The 16,209-nt window shown below is 52.9% G+C and overlaps 1 protein-coding gene and 1 non-coding gene across 5 annotated transcripts in view; both read right to left on the minus strand.

Moving 5' to 3' along the window:
* Window positions 1-7,922, minus strand: part of CACNG5 (calcium voltage-gated channel auxiliary subunit gamma 5) — a 46,405-nt gene extending 38,483 nt beyond the window's left edge. For all 4 annotated transcript variants that reach the window (XR_010726121.1, XR_010726122.1, XR_010726123.1 and 1 more), the window contains exon 1: window positions 7,778-7,922. The gene's annotated coding sequence lies outside the window, so the exon portion shown is untranslated. The remainder of the gene's footprint in view (window positions 1-7,777) is intronic.
* Window positions 7,923-13,104: 5,182 nt separating this feature from the next.
* Window positions 13,105-13,180, minus strand: TRNAV-AAC (transfer RNA valine (anticodon AAC)). Its single transcript has one exon. It is a non-coding gene; the product is annotated as a tRNA-Val (tRNA).
* Between the last annotated feature and the right edge of the window lie 3,029 nt (window positions 13,181-16,209).

Consider the following 16,209-nt stretch of genomic DNA (forward strand, 5'->3'; position numbering starts at 1 on the left):
CCCACCCACCCCCTGCCCAGCATGGGGGACAGGGGACGAGAGAGAAGAGCCTGGGTTGCATCCCCACACCAATGCTTCCCAGCTGAGCCTGAGTCCTGGGCTGCAGAACGAACCTGACAATAGGGCATATCTCATAAGGATTAGACGCAGGAGGCTTACGCGTGATAAGCTTCATACATGATAACCACCCATTAAACGTTCACTTTTATTATTAGTGCAAAAATGCCAGGTCCAAAGCGGATGCCACAGAAGGGAGGGAGATATCATTAGCCACCATCTTCTGGAAATGTCCCAACATCAGTCTCTTTCCATTTGCCTGACACATGGGACTCAAGACAGTACTTTAGAAAGTGACTCTGCTCTCTGTTGAGTCCTCTGTCCCACTCATCCTGTGGCTTGTCAGCCCACCCACGGCCCCTGCCCTTTCTCTAAGCTCTGCCCTCTCTGCCTCAGGAGCGGTCCCTCTAGTCACACACAGGTGCTTGGTCCAGAGGTGGGTGCCTGACCTGATCGGGTTCAATCACCCTCCTCCCCCTGGGGAGTGCTCACGCTCTTTTTAAGATCAACCCAACTGCTGGGGCTCCGTGGCTCACGGTCTGCTGAGGACAGGATGTAACCAGGGCCCTGTGGTTGGAGACACTGTGAGACCTGGGTTTCCTGTCTCCTCTCCCACTCCTGATCCTAGGTTCCGTGAAATTGGACTTCAAGGCCCATGTGTGGGCTCTGGGACATGCCTGGGGCCTCTCTAATCAACCTCCCCCTTCTAATGGAGCAATGCTAAGCAGAGGGAGCTCACAGGGTTTGGACCCAGAGAGACCTGGGTTCAAATGCTGTCTCTGTCACTTACTAACTGGGTGACTGTGACTAGTGGCTCAGCCTCTCTGAGCCTCAGCCTTCTCATTTGCAAAGTTTCTTTTATTTGCAACCAATAAAACCACACTCTCTAAAACAACCCCTCTGAACAATGCTATTATTATTTCCAGTTCACCAATAAGGAAAGCTGAGAGAGAGAAAGAGAAAGAGGAAAGAGAGAGAGAGAGTGTGTGTGTGTAAGTGACCTGGTCAAGGTCAATGGCAGTGAGTAGGGGTTACAGAGAAACCCTCAAGGCCAGCCCACAGCCATCTCACTATCTGGCTTTGCTCTGGTGCTAGGGCACTCCCCTGTACCTGTCATCATTTTTATATTTCACAGATGTCCTCTGAGGACCACCAGCTTAACCCCTCTGGCGGTGGAGAAGAGGAGGCCCAGGAGGTGGGTGGGGAGAGGGGAGCTGGGGAGAGGAGGGTCTGAGGCTCCCCCAAAGTACACCAGGGAAGCGGTGCCCTCTTCTGGCCTTCTCATTCTCTGCACCCCACAGCTCCTTTCGCTCACTGGTGGCTTGGGTCCAGATTTCTTCTCCGGGTCACCGCCCCAGTAGGCTCTAGAACTGGGAGGACTTCGGAGGCTGTGGCTGGGAGCTCCTGAAGGGAAGGGCTGTGCTATTCCCTGAAGCACCCCTGACCCGACATACAGTAGGTGTCCAGAACATGTAACGAACGCTCTCTCCCATTCCATCCTTTCGCAGATGAGAAAGAGTGACCCAGAGAGGAGTGGGGACTTGCCTGAGGGTCTCCGGATGCCTATCCTAGGCCAGGGCACTTGCTGCAGTCCCCCAAGAAGATTGTGGGTAGGACACTTCCCTGGGTAGGCGCAGAAGGAGCCAACTACCCATTGGGCATCATCTGTAGGTGAAGCAAAGATTCTAGCAGTGGGGACTTGGCCATGTCCTCCTGGCCAGGCCTGCCTGGCAAAGTTAGAGGCCTGTGGCATCCCATCATCCCATCAGATGGGCAAACATACACAGACACACAAATGGGGCAGATACACACACCTCCTGAGAGGGGCCTCACACACCAACACACCCACGGGCCCGACAGTCCCGGGAACTTTCTCTCTGGGGCTGCCATCACTGCAGTCCATCCCCAGGGAAGACGTCCCCCTGACCTGGAGGAATAAGGGGGTTCAACAGCGGCCATTATCAAGGAGGTCGTGTGCAGGTGCCATCAACTCTCTGGGGTAACATTTAAACACACACTTCCAGGTAGGAACCTATTTCTGACATGGATCGCTGGAAAAGTGAGAACCTGTCCGTGGGTCAGGGGACACTCTCTGACAGTCCTAGGAACTCCGGGGTCACAGTCGTGGTCGGCTGCTCTGGTGCCTGCTCAGCCACACAGCGGTCTGCAGCTTCAGCAGCTGGTCCCCAGGAGAAGCCAGGCCAGCCTTCCCGGACGAACGGGCGGGGCCTGGCCCCGAAGGCACAGGGCGATGGTGGCTCAGGACGGGTGGTTCTTCCACCTTGGCTCTCAGAGATGGAGCGGGAAAGGGAGCATTTGACTTCCCTTGATGTCCTGAGACACCGGCCTTGAACTTACCAGGTGGCATTGCTGCCGCTCAGCGAACAGACCGCACAAATCCAGAACCAGAACCGGTGGCTGGGAGAAGCGGAGGGTGCTGCCTGCCCTCTGGCGTCCTGCTGGCACGAGTGTATGGGGAGGGAGGGTTGCGGGAGGTGGCACAGGCGGCACACGAGATGGCACAGGCAGGCAATGCACTACTCCCTACAAACTCCCGAAAACCAAGACTCAGAGAGGCTCTGTGACTAGTGGGAGGCCACACAGCACTAGGAGGCGACTGAGCTGGGATACTAGCGAGTGCAGACGATAGTGGAGTGCTGATTGCTCAAGTTCACGTCCCAGTGGTATCCCCCCCCCCCAAGTTGTTTGACCCTCTGGGCCTTGAAACACGAGGTAGAAAAATAACACTTGCTTTATAGGACTACCATAAGGGTGTGTGGTGTTTGCACCTGGCGGGTCCTGAGTACCATGAGTACCGGCCTTTGTACTCAGAGAGGAAGCTGCTGTCCTGACTATGGCCTTGTGGTCTTAATGCAGCCTGACGGCTCCCCTCCCCCCGCCTGTTCCTTAACTTTCTCCCCCTGCTGCCAGGAGGCCCTCCCCCAGATCTGTGCGTGTCTCCCTCCCCTCATTCCCTCCCTCCCTCCTTCCAGCCTCTGCTCAAATGTCACCTCTCACACACACACACACACACACACACACACACACACACACCACACACACACATTCCCTCTCTCTCTCTCTCTCTCTCTCTCTCAAACCTCCAACCTGGCCTTGTCTTTCTCTGCAGCTGCACCAGGCGGCCTCCTGCACTGGTTCCTTCTTCAGCGTATTTATTGTTCCTCTCCCTCTGCTGAGTGCTTACTCCAAAGGGAAGGGCATTGAATTTGGCCTGTTTTGTTCACAGCTCTATTCCCAGTGGGTCTCCACAGGGGGTGACTTTACCCCCCAGGCAACATTTGACAAGGTCTGGAGACATTTTTGGTTGTCTCAGCGGGAGAAGGGATGCTGCTGACATCCTACAATGTATAGGGCAAACCCCCTCAAAAGAATAACCCATCCCCAGATGCCAGTAGTGCCAGAGCTGTGTGCCCTGCACTCACAGCGGTAGCTAGCATGTATACAGTAGGTGCTCACAGGTGATTGTGAGGGAAGCACGAAGAAGAGCTGTGTGCCCGGCACTCACAGCGGTAGCTAGCATGTATACAGTAGGTGCTCACAGGTGATTGTGAGGGAAGCACGAAGAAGAGCTGTGTGCCGGGCACTCACAGCGGTAGCTAGCATGTATACAGTAGGTGCTCACAGGTGATTGTGAGGGAAGCACGAAGAAAAGCTGTGTGCCGGGCACTCACAGCGGTAGCTAGCATGTATACAGTAGGTGCTCACAGGTGATTGTGAGGGAAGCACGAAGAAGAGCTGTGTGCCCTGCACTCACAGCGGTAGCTAGCATGTATACAGTAGGTGCTCACAGGTGATTGTGAGGGAAGCACGAAGAAGAGCTGTGTGCCGGGCACTCACAGCGGTAGCTAGCATGTATACAGTAGGTGCTCACAGGTGATTGTGAGGGAAGCACGAAGAAGAGCTGTGTGCCGGGCACTCACAGCGGTAGCTAGCATGTATACAGTAGGTGCTCACAGGTGATTGTGAGGGAAGCACGAAGAAGAGCTGTGTGCCGGGCACTCACAGCGGTAGCTAGCATGTATACAGTAGGTGCTCACAGGTGATTGTGAGGGAAGCACGAAGAAGAGCTGTGTGCCCGGCACTCACAGCGGTAGCTAGCATGTATACAGTAGGTGCTCACAGGTGATTGTGAGGGAAGCACAAAGAAGAGCTGTGTGCCGGGCACTCACAGTGGTAGCTAGCATGTATACAGTAGGTGCTCACAGGTGATTGTGAGGGAAGCACGAAGAAGAGCTGTGTGCCCGGCACTCACAGCGGTAGCTAGCATGTATACAGTAGGTGCTCACAGGTGATTGTGAGGGAAGCACGAAGAAGAGCTGTCATGTCATCAGCCTTCTTATTATTTGAGAACGAATATAGTCCAGAATAATCTTTAAGAATGGTCTATATTTGGGAGTTGATGGCCAGTAGGTCATACTGGTGACCCATAACTTCTTCCCCCTGGTCTGAGCTCTGCCCTCGGCAGCACCCAGACCGGGCTGCAGGCAGATGATCACTGCTGGGCCATCATGAGCCAGGACCAGTCCATGTTTCAGGTCCCCTGAGAACCTGAGTGACGCCAGCCTGCCCCTCCCCACATAAAGCCTGCCTGTGGGCTCCCTGGGCAGCGACTGTCAGTTCTTACCCCCTGAACCTCCAACACCCCCCCCCCACTGGAAAACACAGGACCATGTGCCCTACAGAGTAAGGAACCACCTGCACAGCCTTTTAGGGGCATCCCAGCTGCCTCTCAGAGCCCGGGGACTCACGGGTCAGAATGCATTCCGGTGTGTTTGCTCTTTTGAGAAAGGGTAACAGAGGGCTATAGGATATCCAGGAAGGCACAAGCATTGACCTTCCCATGGTGTAGCTCAGCTCAGGCCTTTTGCTGACCTCACAAATGACTACTGACAGTTTTAACTAGTCAGTTGACCAGCGCAGGCTTTGAGATGCAGAGAACACCACCTATAGAATACATTTAACACCATGAGGCCATGCTGTCAAGGGGAGGGAGGGCAGTGTGCAAAGGAAGGATGCTTTCCCTTTGGGCCTGTATCATCTCCAGAAACAGGCCGCTGAGGCCCCGCCCAGCCACAGGACTGGAAGCTTCTGGAAGCTCCTAACACCTGCACCTTCAGCAGGCTGCCCAGGTCACATTCCCACCAGGAATCCCCACTTGAGGTTCACAGCTTTCCCTGCCTGCCCCCCCCCCCCATGCAGTTTCTTCTCCCAGGGGCCTCCTGGGGCTCCCTGCTGGGCCTTTCTCTGCAAACTCAGGAGGCTGGGACAGTGGCACCTTCTTTCTCCTCCTCTCCCCTCCTTGTCTCTCCTCCCCTCCCTTCTGCCCTCTCCCTCTCCCCTCACAGGTCCTGAAAGCTTTTAAACAAGTCATCAGCTCTAGGGTTTAGTAGCTGACATAAACGGGTACAAGGCCAGGAGTCAAATGAATGAGTGTCTAATGGTGGACTAGTAGGCAGCAGACAGCTAGATTTAGGGGAACAGAACAGTATTTGATGGCAGGGGTTTTCCTGGCACTCCTGAAGTCACAGGTAGCTGGCCCCAACTCTGCCAGGGAAACAGGCTCACCCCAAAGCCAGGGTGGAATAAAGGAGCTGCCTGGTGCCCACTGACCACCCGGGAATGTGTCGGGGGCCTGGGCGCGTGGTCCTAGGAGGACAAGAAGGCTAGAAGCCTGAGGCAGAAGCTCCAACTCCCCCCAAGGCAGGGCTTGGCAGAGGCTGGGTCCCAAGGTTTCCACCTTTTGTCTGGGAATCCAAACTCAATCTGTGAGCTACCCTGACCCAAAAACTTACACCACTCCTCTAGATGAGGGTGGCATGAGGGGTCCTTGCCACATTGTCACTTCCCTCAAGTTCAATGTCTGAGAATCTGGCTGGGGGCTAGAGGAAGCAGGGACAACCAGCCCTGGACACCTCCAGTGAGCTCACAGGACCATCTGTGTCTGCTTTCCACAGTGGCCCGGCCCCATGTTACAGATGAGAAAACAGAGGCCGCCGGTCAGTGACCCAGCTGGGGTTGGAGCCCATGTTTTCTGCCATGACATAAGGCCAGCCTCTTCCAGCCAACTGTGAATAATTCAGCCATCCTCTCCCAGTGCATTCCCTCCCCCATCTCAGCCCCAAATCACTGAATCTGGACCCGGACTCACAACCCGAGAATAGCCGAGCTCTTGCAAGCCTGCTGCCAGCTGGCAGGGCCATGGGTGTGGCCCACCAGGACGCCAGGGCTCTCAGGAGCTGGATACCCGTGGGCAGGGCAGCCTAGCTCCGCCCCGTTCCTCGGGGCATCCACTACCTTCCACAGGTGAGAGGGAAGCAGAAGTTTGGGATGGGGATGTCTCGGGTGCAGCTACCAATGTCACCCTTTGTAGGTACCCTGGGGCCCTGGCCCTGAACAGGATGCCCGAGCATCTCCAGCTGCCGAGTTAGCAGAAAAGTGAGGCACAGCTACAGCAGGGATGCCAGGGTGGCTGTGGTGTCTGCAGAAGGATGCAGCCAAACTGTCACCAAGTTGCCTGTGGTCCTGCGATGTCCTGAAACCTGTACCCCAGATCCCAGGCCAAAGTCACCCCTCCCCCACCTCCACTGCAATCTAGGATGTTAATCCATCAAGTCCCAGGGTATATGGTGATGAGAGTGAGCCTGAGATGGCTGGGAGGGTGGTCTCATCTTGTGTGCCCTGGGCGGTGTGGAGTACGACATCTGTCAATCTGAGACAGGCTGCCACGTGGGGACCCTGTCCTGAGACCTGCCCAGTGCAAAATGGGTGAACTCTTTTCCTTCTCTGAACAAGAGCTTCTTCACCCGTGGAAGGGGACACGGACAGGTCACAGTGTGAGCTCTTTCCTCGGCATCCAGGCTCCCGAATCCTCTGTTAAGGAAGGATTCGGACTCACAGAATCCTCGTTCGGTCCCAGGAAGTGATCATTTGACTTGACTTACAAAATTTTACAAACTGCATCTACATCAATGGCCACATTAGGATGAAGGCAGAGAACCAGATCAAGTAATTAACCTAAGGGGCATTGGAGTAGCTGGAGAAATTTTTTGGTGAATCTGCCTGTGGACCCCCATGTCCAACACCACCTTCTCCCCACTGTCCATCTCCACCTGGTGGCATCTTCCTCCTACCCAGCTAGACCCAGGCATCCTCCCTGTCCCTGCAGCCAGGCAGGGGGAGCCCCAGGACAGGGGGACCCTCTGGGGAAGTGAGGCCACCCTGCAGACAGGCTGTGGTGAGTGGGGAATTCCACCCACAGCCCAGTTCCACAGGTGGTGGTGGGCTTGCCCTGGCATTACCGGATCCCTCCGACCCGCCGCATTCAAGTCTGACCTGGGAGTCTGCCCTCAGCTTTGGAGTGGACAAGAACTGCTCATCAGCGCGGGCAAAGGGGTATCAGCACCTCGCTGCACATCCCGTAGACACGCACGGACACACACACACACACACACAGGCGCGCGCGCACACACACACACACACACCACACACACACACACCACACACACCGCACCACCCCCTTCCACCACGCTATCTCTACCTTCGCCGCGCCGGCCAGGATGGGCGCAGGGGCAGCTTGGCCCCGCCCGGGCTGCGCGGTAACTGGGGGCGAGGGCGCAGTGCAAGGGGCTCCGGCGGGAGGTCGTCCTCCACCGCCCCCAGGATGGGAGAGCCGGGGTCTCCCGGTCTTCCCGGCTCTTACCTCGCGGGAGTGGCCGCCACCCCAATTCTGGTGCAATGCCCCTCGCCGGCTCCGCGTGCCGGGCGGTAGGGACCGTGCGAGGTTCCCCGGGCGCCCGTCCCGTCGCGTCCCGCCGAACAGCTCCGCGCTCGTGACTGTGGCTGCAGCCGCCGCCGCGGGAGCCGCGAACTCGGAGAGGGAGGGTGGGCTGGGGGCGGGGCCGTGGGCGGGGCCTCCCTGCCTTCACGCTGCGAGCGCCCGCGGGCTTTGGGACCCTGCGGACGCGGTGTCCTCCCCGGGAGTAGAACACTTCTAGGGGAAGCACCTTCGTGGAATTTGCAGATGGAGGGGTGGAGGCTGGGATAGAGAGTAGAGGCTTACGGACGCCGCGTAGGGCTTGGCCAAGAACCCCCAGTATTTGGTCAGACCTTCAAATTGCTGCTCTTACGGGTATTGCTGCTTAATAATAGTAACCACAATAGCAATGCCATCTAAGACTTATTGGTCACTTACTGTGCACTAGATACTGTTTACAGCACTTTGCAGATATGAAGTCATTTGACACCCCCCCCACACACACACACACGCACACGCAACAATCTCATTTTACAGAAGGGAAAACTGAGGCACAGAGCAATTACTTGATTGCAGCTCAGGTCTCTGTGGCTCCAGGGTCTGTGCTTTTAAATCTTCATCATGCTGTCCCTGGCCAGTTGGCTCAGCGGTAGAGCGTCGGCTTGGCGTGCGGGGGAACCTGGGTTCGATTCCCGGCCAGGGCACATAGGAGAGGCGCCCATTTGCTTCTCCACCCCCCCCCCCCTCCTTCCTGTCTGTCTCTCTCTTCCCCTCCCGCAGCCAAGGCTCCATTGGAGCAAAGATGGCCCGGGCGCTGGGGATGGCTCCTTGGCCTCTGCCCCGGGCGCTAGAGTGGCTCTGGTCGCAACAGAGCGACGCCCAGGAGGGGCAGAGCATCGCCCCCCTGGTGGGCAGAGCATTGCCTCTGGTGGGCGTGCCGGGTGGATCCTGGTCGGGCACATGCGGGAGTCTGTCTGACTGTCTCTCCCCTTTTCCAGCTTCAGAAAAATGCAAAAAAAAACCCACAAAACATCATGCTTTCTGTCTGTGTGGTGGTAAGCAAATTACTCCTTGAAGGCAGAAGGCCAGGCAAATAGTAGGTGTGCAGTTAATATTGTTAAATGAATAACTAAACCTGTTAAGGGGAAAACCACCAACAAAACACAACAAAAAAACATGGGTAAAGATGGATCAGTGATATGAAAAGATGAAAAATGGGCACAGCAGCTAGGAGATGTATTGTCCTCAAGGTCTGCACTTAATAATCCAGCAAAGGTCAGAGACGCTGCCTTGTGATCCATGTCCTGCAGGGTCATCTCTCCTGGGCAGCAGCCATGTCCTTAGGTAGCTTCAGAGTGTTTGGGGGGCTAAGCAGACTGACTGAGCATGCGTAGGGGGGAAGGGGGGCTGGGACAGTGGATGTCCTTCCTCGTGGGCTGATTGAGGGATGTCAGAATGCCCACTGCTTCCTGCGTCCTCTTTGATCTGTGTGATGTTGTTCTCCATGTCACCTTGAAATGCCCATGGTGAAGTAACAGTCCCATTAACTGCAGAAGGCACCCTCTAAGAGGAAATAATTTCTAAGGGTGCTCATAGCCTCCTCCCCAGTCATTCTGCTGGAGGCCTCATCAGTGGTGTGGTTGAGAGAAAAGTGATTGGGATTAGATAGATGGGGGTTTTTAACCTTATTCTGCTCCTAACTCCCTGTGTGACCATTGACAAGTTACTTAACCTCTCTGAGCTCCAATTTCTTCCTCTATAACCATGGCTGCCTTCATGGGCATGTGACTTGTGCACACAGACCTGCTTTTAGAAAGGTTCTATGCTTGGTTTAGTGATCTGCTTTGGCCATCCTAAAATTTTGGATTATTTTTGAACATGGGGCAGCGTTTTCAGTTTGCACCAGAACCCACCAATTACATAGCTGGCGTTGGTATAGCACCCACCTCACTGGAGTATTGTGATGCTTCATTGAGGTGATGTTGAACACATGGGCTCTCCACGGAAGTTGGTTTCCCCGTCTCTGATCTGGGCCTGATGAATAATGGAGCAGCTCTTCCTCCCTGGGTCTTTTTCTATCCTTTCAATAATTCATGCATTCCACATTGGTTAAGAATTTTTATAAAACCTCAGCCTTTTCTGAATTCTGGGCCAATCTGAGCAAATCTGGTGGCTTCATGCATTAGGTCTTAATTAGAAACATATATATACATGGGCACATACAATTTTGCAAAATATACTTTGTGTTCAAGTCCAGGAAGATGCCCAATTATGTCTCGGAGTAGGGCAGGTCCAGCGAGGCCCCTTGGAAGGGAAGTGGGAGATGGCTGCTCTGGGGAAAGAGGGTTGGTGGAGAAGGCCCACGTGACGTGTACTGCCCAGAAGAGACTATATATCGCGGTGTTTAGTGCCCTTCCTATGGGAGGGGTTTTCTCCCTTGCCTACTTGAAGTCAGGCTTGCCCAGGGGGCATGCTTTGGCCAATGCAATATGAGCAGAAGTGACTGCATTCTTTGCCACCCTATTTTCCCTGCCTTTGGAGAAATGAGGCGAGGTACCCTATGAGCTTGCTAGAGCACTACTCTTTCCTATTTCCAGATAAGGAAATGGAGGCTTAAGGAAGTAATTTGCCCTAGAAGTGGCCAAGTTCTAGCACTCAGAAGAATGGCACGTCCAGATTCCATCCATGTTGGCATCATTCATGCCATGAGTGACCACAGCAGCCAGAATCTTCAGGCCAGCTGTCAGGACCCAAGAAGGCAGGGTCAGTCTCAGCTGGGAGACCAGGGGCTACACATTCTGGATGACTAGGGCCACAGGGTCATTGGCCATGAGGTGTCCAGTGCTCAAGGAATACTAGACTTTAAGAAGCAGGGAAATGAATCTCTGCTTTTCCTTAAGGGAGGCTGGGTCACCAGATGATGTTTCCCAGCAAGCTGGTTGGCAAGGACCTAGAAGGGGAGGAGCTGTGCTTTAGGGTATGCTAAACTTCCAGGTGAGATTCATTACTGAGATTTATTCAGGCTTATAAATTCCCTCTCTTCTTCTGGACTTGACCTTGCAGCTGGTGGAGGGGTTGACAGGGACATTGGCTCTGCCTCACTGGTCCCCATCATTCAGACCCCAGCACATCTGTCCTTTTCCATCACCCTCAGTTCGGCCTGAACTGTTTTCCGTGGCCCAGGGTGATACCCCTCAGTCCCATGTGCCTCTCAGGCCTCTAAAGGGTAGAACGTGTCCCCTCCTTCTCTCAACACAGCAGAGTGTGAAACCTGGAACCTGGAACATCCACATGGCTGTTTACATCCCACTGGCCATTCTCCAAGCTGTGCTCCCTGCTTCTCGAAGACCAGCTGTTGGGCCTCTGCTCTCCTAATTTGTCCCCTTGGCAACTAGATTATTGCTTATACAACAGTTCCGAGGGCAGGGGAGTCCATCAACAAAATGAAGACTGCTCTCCGTTTTGACCGCTGAGAAGCTGCAGGGTATTAAAGAAAATATCACTGAAGTGAAGGCCCCAGGGGGCTGAAGACAGTGAGGACAGGGAAGAAAGAGACCTTGGCAGGCAAGGGTTGAAGGTGGTCCAGGAAGATGGTGCTCAAACAGGTCAGCACCTGGACAGCTCCCTGCAGGGCCATGACATCAGGTCCCTGGGGTGGGGAGAGGGGGAGCTTTTAAAAGATGATTGCAGACTCATTAGCCCTAGACTTTTCCTTGTTCTCTACTGAACCCTCTAAAAACTGCCTCTCTGGTGATCCAGACCCTCAGGACTCAGGGAGATGCCAATCTCATCTGATAAGCTGATCTGTGCTCCCCTCGGCATGGCTTCTCAGGAGCTGGGGTGTTCAATAGGGCCAGTGACACATGACAGCTCCTTAGAGAACTTCCAGAAGTTCCGGCCAGGAGAAGAATAGGACTGTGATGGTTGCAAGCCCAGCAGACTTCTCGATGGCTCCAAGGGAAGAGGTGCCGCTCAGTTCATCTAAGATCCGGAGCCCTGCTGGGTAGGTATCAGTGGCATGGTAGGGGCAGAGCCTCAAAAACAAAGGGCCCAAGAACCCTGGAGGGTAGGGTGGGAGGGAGGAGCAGGGAAGGCCAGGAAGGAATGAGAGTGGAGCTCCTATTTCAGAACAGAGAAGGCAAGGCCCGGCTCCAGCCACCTTCCCAGTCTCCTGACTCTAGGTATAGTCTCTATATAGAAGGGCCATGTCCTGGATTTAAAGTTAATGAAAAAGCTTTGAATGATAGGAGTGAGACTGGTTTTCTAAGCAGGTAGTATATGGGAAGGCAGCTATGCCCACTGAGAAGCCAGATGTGTCCCCTCCAGCCATGACAGTCCTCCAGCCTGAGGTCAGCTTAGGAGGCCCTTTGGCTCAGACTTGACTGCCCTACCCAGTGACTAAAGCTTGAAAAAAGGGATGGTCTGGTAGTAGGGATCAAAAGCATTGAAACTGTTAGGACCCTTTGACCCAATAATCTCTTTTCTATCAATCTAATTATCAGTATTCATATCTTTATTTATGATGGACAGAAATAGGCAACTCCCTAAATATCTATTCCATTTGGGAATCAATTAGGATAAGTATGTTATATCCATAGGATGGAATATTATACAGCCATTAAAAACCAAGTTTTCAACTTAAGGATACAGAAAGCTGCTCATAGTATATAAATATTATTTGTGTATTAGATAGTTAAGTAAAAATTTGGACATAGAAAAATTTATATAATATGGTCTACTTTAGGAAAAATAAAATTATATACATAGACACAGCAAACTACGAGAGCTATAAGAAAATATAGCAAAGTGTTTGCAGTTGTTAACCTTGGAGGAGAGTTTATGAGTGATGAATTATTTTCTTTTTTATACTTTTCTATATTGTCCTAAAGTTTTTTAAATTATGAACATATTCATTTTATAATCAGAAAAATAATACTTATTATTTTATTTTATTTTATTTTATTTTTCATTTTTCTGAAGCTGGAAACAGGGAGAGACAGTCAGACAGACTCCCGCATGCGCCCGACCGGGATCCACCCGGCACGCCCACCAGGGGCGGTGCTCTGCCCCCCAGGGGGCGATGCTCTGCCCATCCTGGGTGTCGCTATATTGCGACCAGAGCCACTCTAGCGCCTGAGGCAGAGGCCACAGAGCCATGCCCAGCGCCCGGGCCATCTTTGCTCCAATGGAGCCTTGGCTGCGGGAGGGGAAGAGAGAGACAGAGAGGAAAGCACGGCGGAGGGGTGGAGAAGCAAATGGGCGCTTCTCCTATGTGCCCTGGCCGGGAATCAAACCCAGGTCCTCTGCATGTTAGGCCGACGCTCTACTGCTGAGCCAACCGGCCAGGGCTTATTATTTTAAATAATGGTACAACAAACATAACAAAATGTACCTTTTAACCATTAAGTACACTTACATTGTTGTTGTGCAACTATCACCATGATAAAAAATAACACTTCAAGTGTACCTTGAAAGTTAAAGTTTTCTGTACAGATAGAAGCCAGAATTTTCTTTCTTTTTTTTTTTTTTTTTTTGTTTTTTTGTTTTTCCGAAGCTGGAAACGGGGAGGCAGTCAGACAGACTCCCGCATGTGCCCGACCGGGATCCACCTGGTATGCCCACCAGGGGGCGATGTTCTGCCCATCTGGGGGGTCGCTCTGTTGCATCCAGAGCCATTCTAGCGCTTGAGGCAGAGGCCACAAAGCCATCCCCAGCGCCCGGGCCATCTTTGCTCCAATGGAGCTTCAGCTGCGGGAAGGGAAGAGAGAGACAGAGAGGAAGGAGAGGGGGAGGGGTGGAGAAGCAGATGGGCGCTTCTCCTGTGTGCCCTGGCCAGGAATCGAACCCCGGACTCCTGAACGCCAGGCTGACGCTCTACCGCTGAGCCAACCGGCCAGGGCGAAGCCAGAATTTTCAAACTGCAACATGAATAGCTCTCGGCCATCCCCCAAAATTTACTCAGACGTAAGCTAGGGTCTGCTCCATGGAAACATTGAAGCTATCTGTCAGGATTGTTTGGGTGGCAAGTGAGAGAAAACGAGGAAAGGGAATTCACTGACTCATGCAACTGGCATCTGGACTGAGAGCATGGTGGGAACAGGTGCTCAGAGGACAACGCAGGAGCAGGTTCTAGAAGAAGGGACAGGTGTTGTTCACCAAGTCAACAGATGCTTGCTACATAGAGGATAAGGTGCGGCACCCTTATGAGGCACCAGGGCCGCTGTAACTATGACACTAATTTTCTTTAATTAAGATTTTTTTTTTTACTGATGTAAAATTCACATGACATATAATGAACCATTTTCAATGCCATTTTCAGTGGCATTTAGTACATTCACAACGCTGTGCAATCACCATCTCTATCTCATTCCAAACACTTTCATTGCCCTGAAAGGAAACCGGTACCAATTGATCAATTACTTCCCATTCTCCCTTTCCCCAGCTCCTGACTACTACCAATTCCCTTTCTGTCTCTACGATAGAGTTACCTATGGATATTTCATATGAAATAAAACCCCTTGTTTGGCTTCTTAAGACTTAGCCTATTTTTCAAGACTCATACAAATTGTAGCACATATTCATACTACATTTTTTTTTTATGAGCACTGTTCCATTGTATTACTACATAATATCACTATTTGTTTATCCATTCATCCACTGGCGGACATTGGAGTTCTTCCACCTTTTGGCTATTGTGACTAGGGCTATTATGAACACATGTGTACCTTGTTTGTTTGGACACCCGTTTTCAATCTGTGTGCATATAGGCATTGCCTCAGAGTAAAATTGTTACTTTCAGAGGAACTGGCAGACGGTTTCTCATAGTGGCTGAGACGGTTTACATTGCCACCGCAATGCATGTAGACACCAGTTCCTGCATGCCCTCACCAACACTCGTTATTTGCTAGGTGTGAAGCGTAGGACCGTCCTTTTGAGGAGACGGTCAGGGACAGTGAGGATGGGAGAGCTGGTCCCGGATATCTGAGCACTGCTGCTTTTCCTGTGGCTGTGGCTGTCCTTTCAGACCAAGCAGAGCTCTGCAGGGTTCATCGGGGCTTGGTACCAGGACGTGGCACTCCCTCTGGGCACAACAAATTGGCCTCTCCAAAAACAGACCTGCCTCAGGTCATCTAGAAGCCTCTAGCTCTTGGAAACCTTGATTAAGAATGACAAATCCCTCAGCCATCCCTCGTAAAGATCACAGATTCTGCTCCCACGCAGGACTAGAGAAGATCCCCACAGTTCCCTCAATTGCTACCATCCACAGGGAAATGTCAAAATCTCCTGGCCGACCTGTCCATTCCAAGGGAAAGTTCAGCTCAGCCTGTCTTTTCTGTCCCTTTTCAAGACAGTGATAATTACGGGTGACCCAGGGGGGTAAAAGGACAGGGCTCTTTGCAGCTGTGGGGGGGCTCTGGGACTCCCCCCACTCCAGGAGGCGCTCCCCCCCGCTCCAGGAGGCGCTCCCCGCCCCCCGCTCCAGGAGGCGCTCTCCTCACCCAGGAGGCGCTCCCCTCACTCCAGGAGGCGGTCCCCCCACTCCAGGAGGCGGTCCCCCCACTCCAGGAGGCGCTCCCCCCACTCCAGGAGGCGCTCCCCCCACTCCAGGAGGCAGTACCCCCACTCCAGGAGGTGCTCCCCCCACTCCAGGAGGCGGTCCCCCCACTCCAGGAGGCGCTCCCCCCACTCCAGGAGGCGGTCCCCTCACTCCAGGAGGCGGTCCCTCTGCATATCTGGAACTCAGTTACCAGCGGTGAGTAGGCGCATGCGCTCTGGAGTGAGGCAGGTCTGACTGCACAGACTTGGGTAAATTACTTGATCTCTCTAAGTGCTGGTGTCATCATTTGAACAAAATGCCTATAACACACAGCTCCAGGGTTTGTTGAGAGAATAAAGGAGACAATATATTCAAAGTATGTAGATGGGGTCTGGCAAAAAGTAACGTTTTTTTGTTTGTTTGTTTTTTAGGTTTGAATGTATGTTCAATATAAATCTTTCCAGGGGAGGATGGTGTTTCTAGATGGTTCACAGTCATCTACCAAAGTTCCAGGCACATTCCTAAAAGCAGATGTTGGTGGCATAAACACACATTGGCCTACCTGATGGTGAGTAACCTGAATGAGCCAGAACCCCTCTAGGACCCACCAGGAGGGTGAGGATTGGGGATAGTATCTTATGTTTCACATGGGTAAGGTGTCTTCTGTGCGCATGTAGGCATTGCTCAATGCGGGCCACCTGTGGTCATAGTCAGAGGTCCTCACCCATGTCTTAAGTGCTGGTCTCTGTAGTGAGGTGAAGCAGATTTCCAACAGAGAGGTCAGGACAATCTCAGAGGATGGAAATACAACCTCTAACTCATTCCTTTATTCTTCTGGGCT

Source organism: Saccopteryx bilineata, chromosome 6 (assembly GCF_036850765.1).
Source record: "Saccopteryx bilineata isolate mSacBil1 chromosome 6, mSacBil1_pri_phased_curated, whole genome shotgun sequence".
Taxonomy (NCBI): domain Eukaryota; kingdom Metazoa; phylum Chordata; class Mammalia; order Chiroptera; family Emballonuridae; genus Saccopteryx; species Saccopteryx bilineata.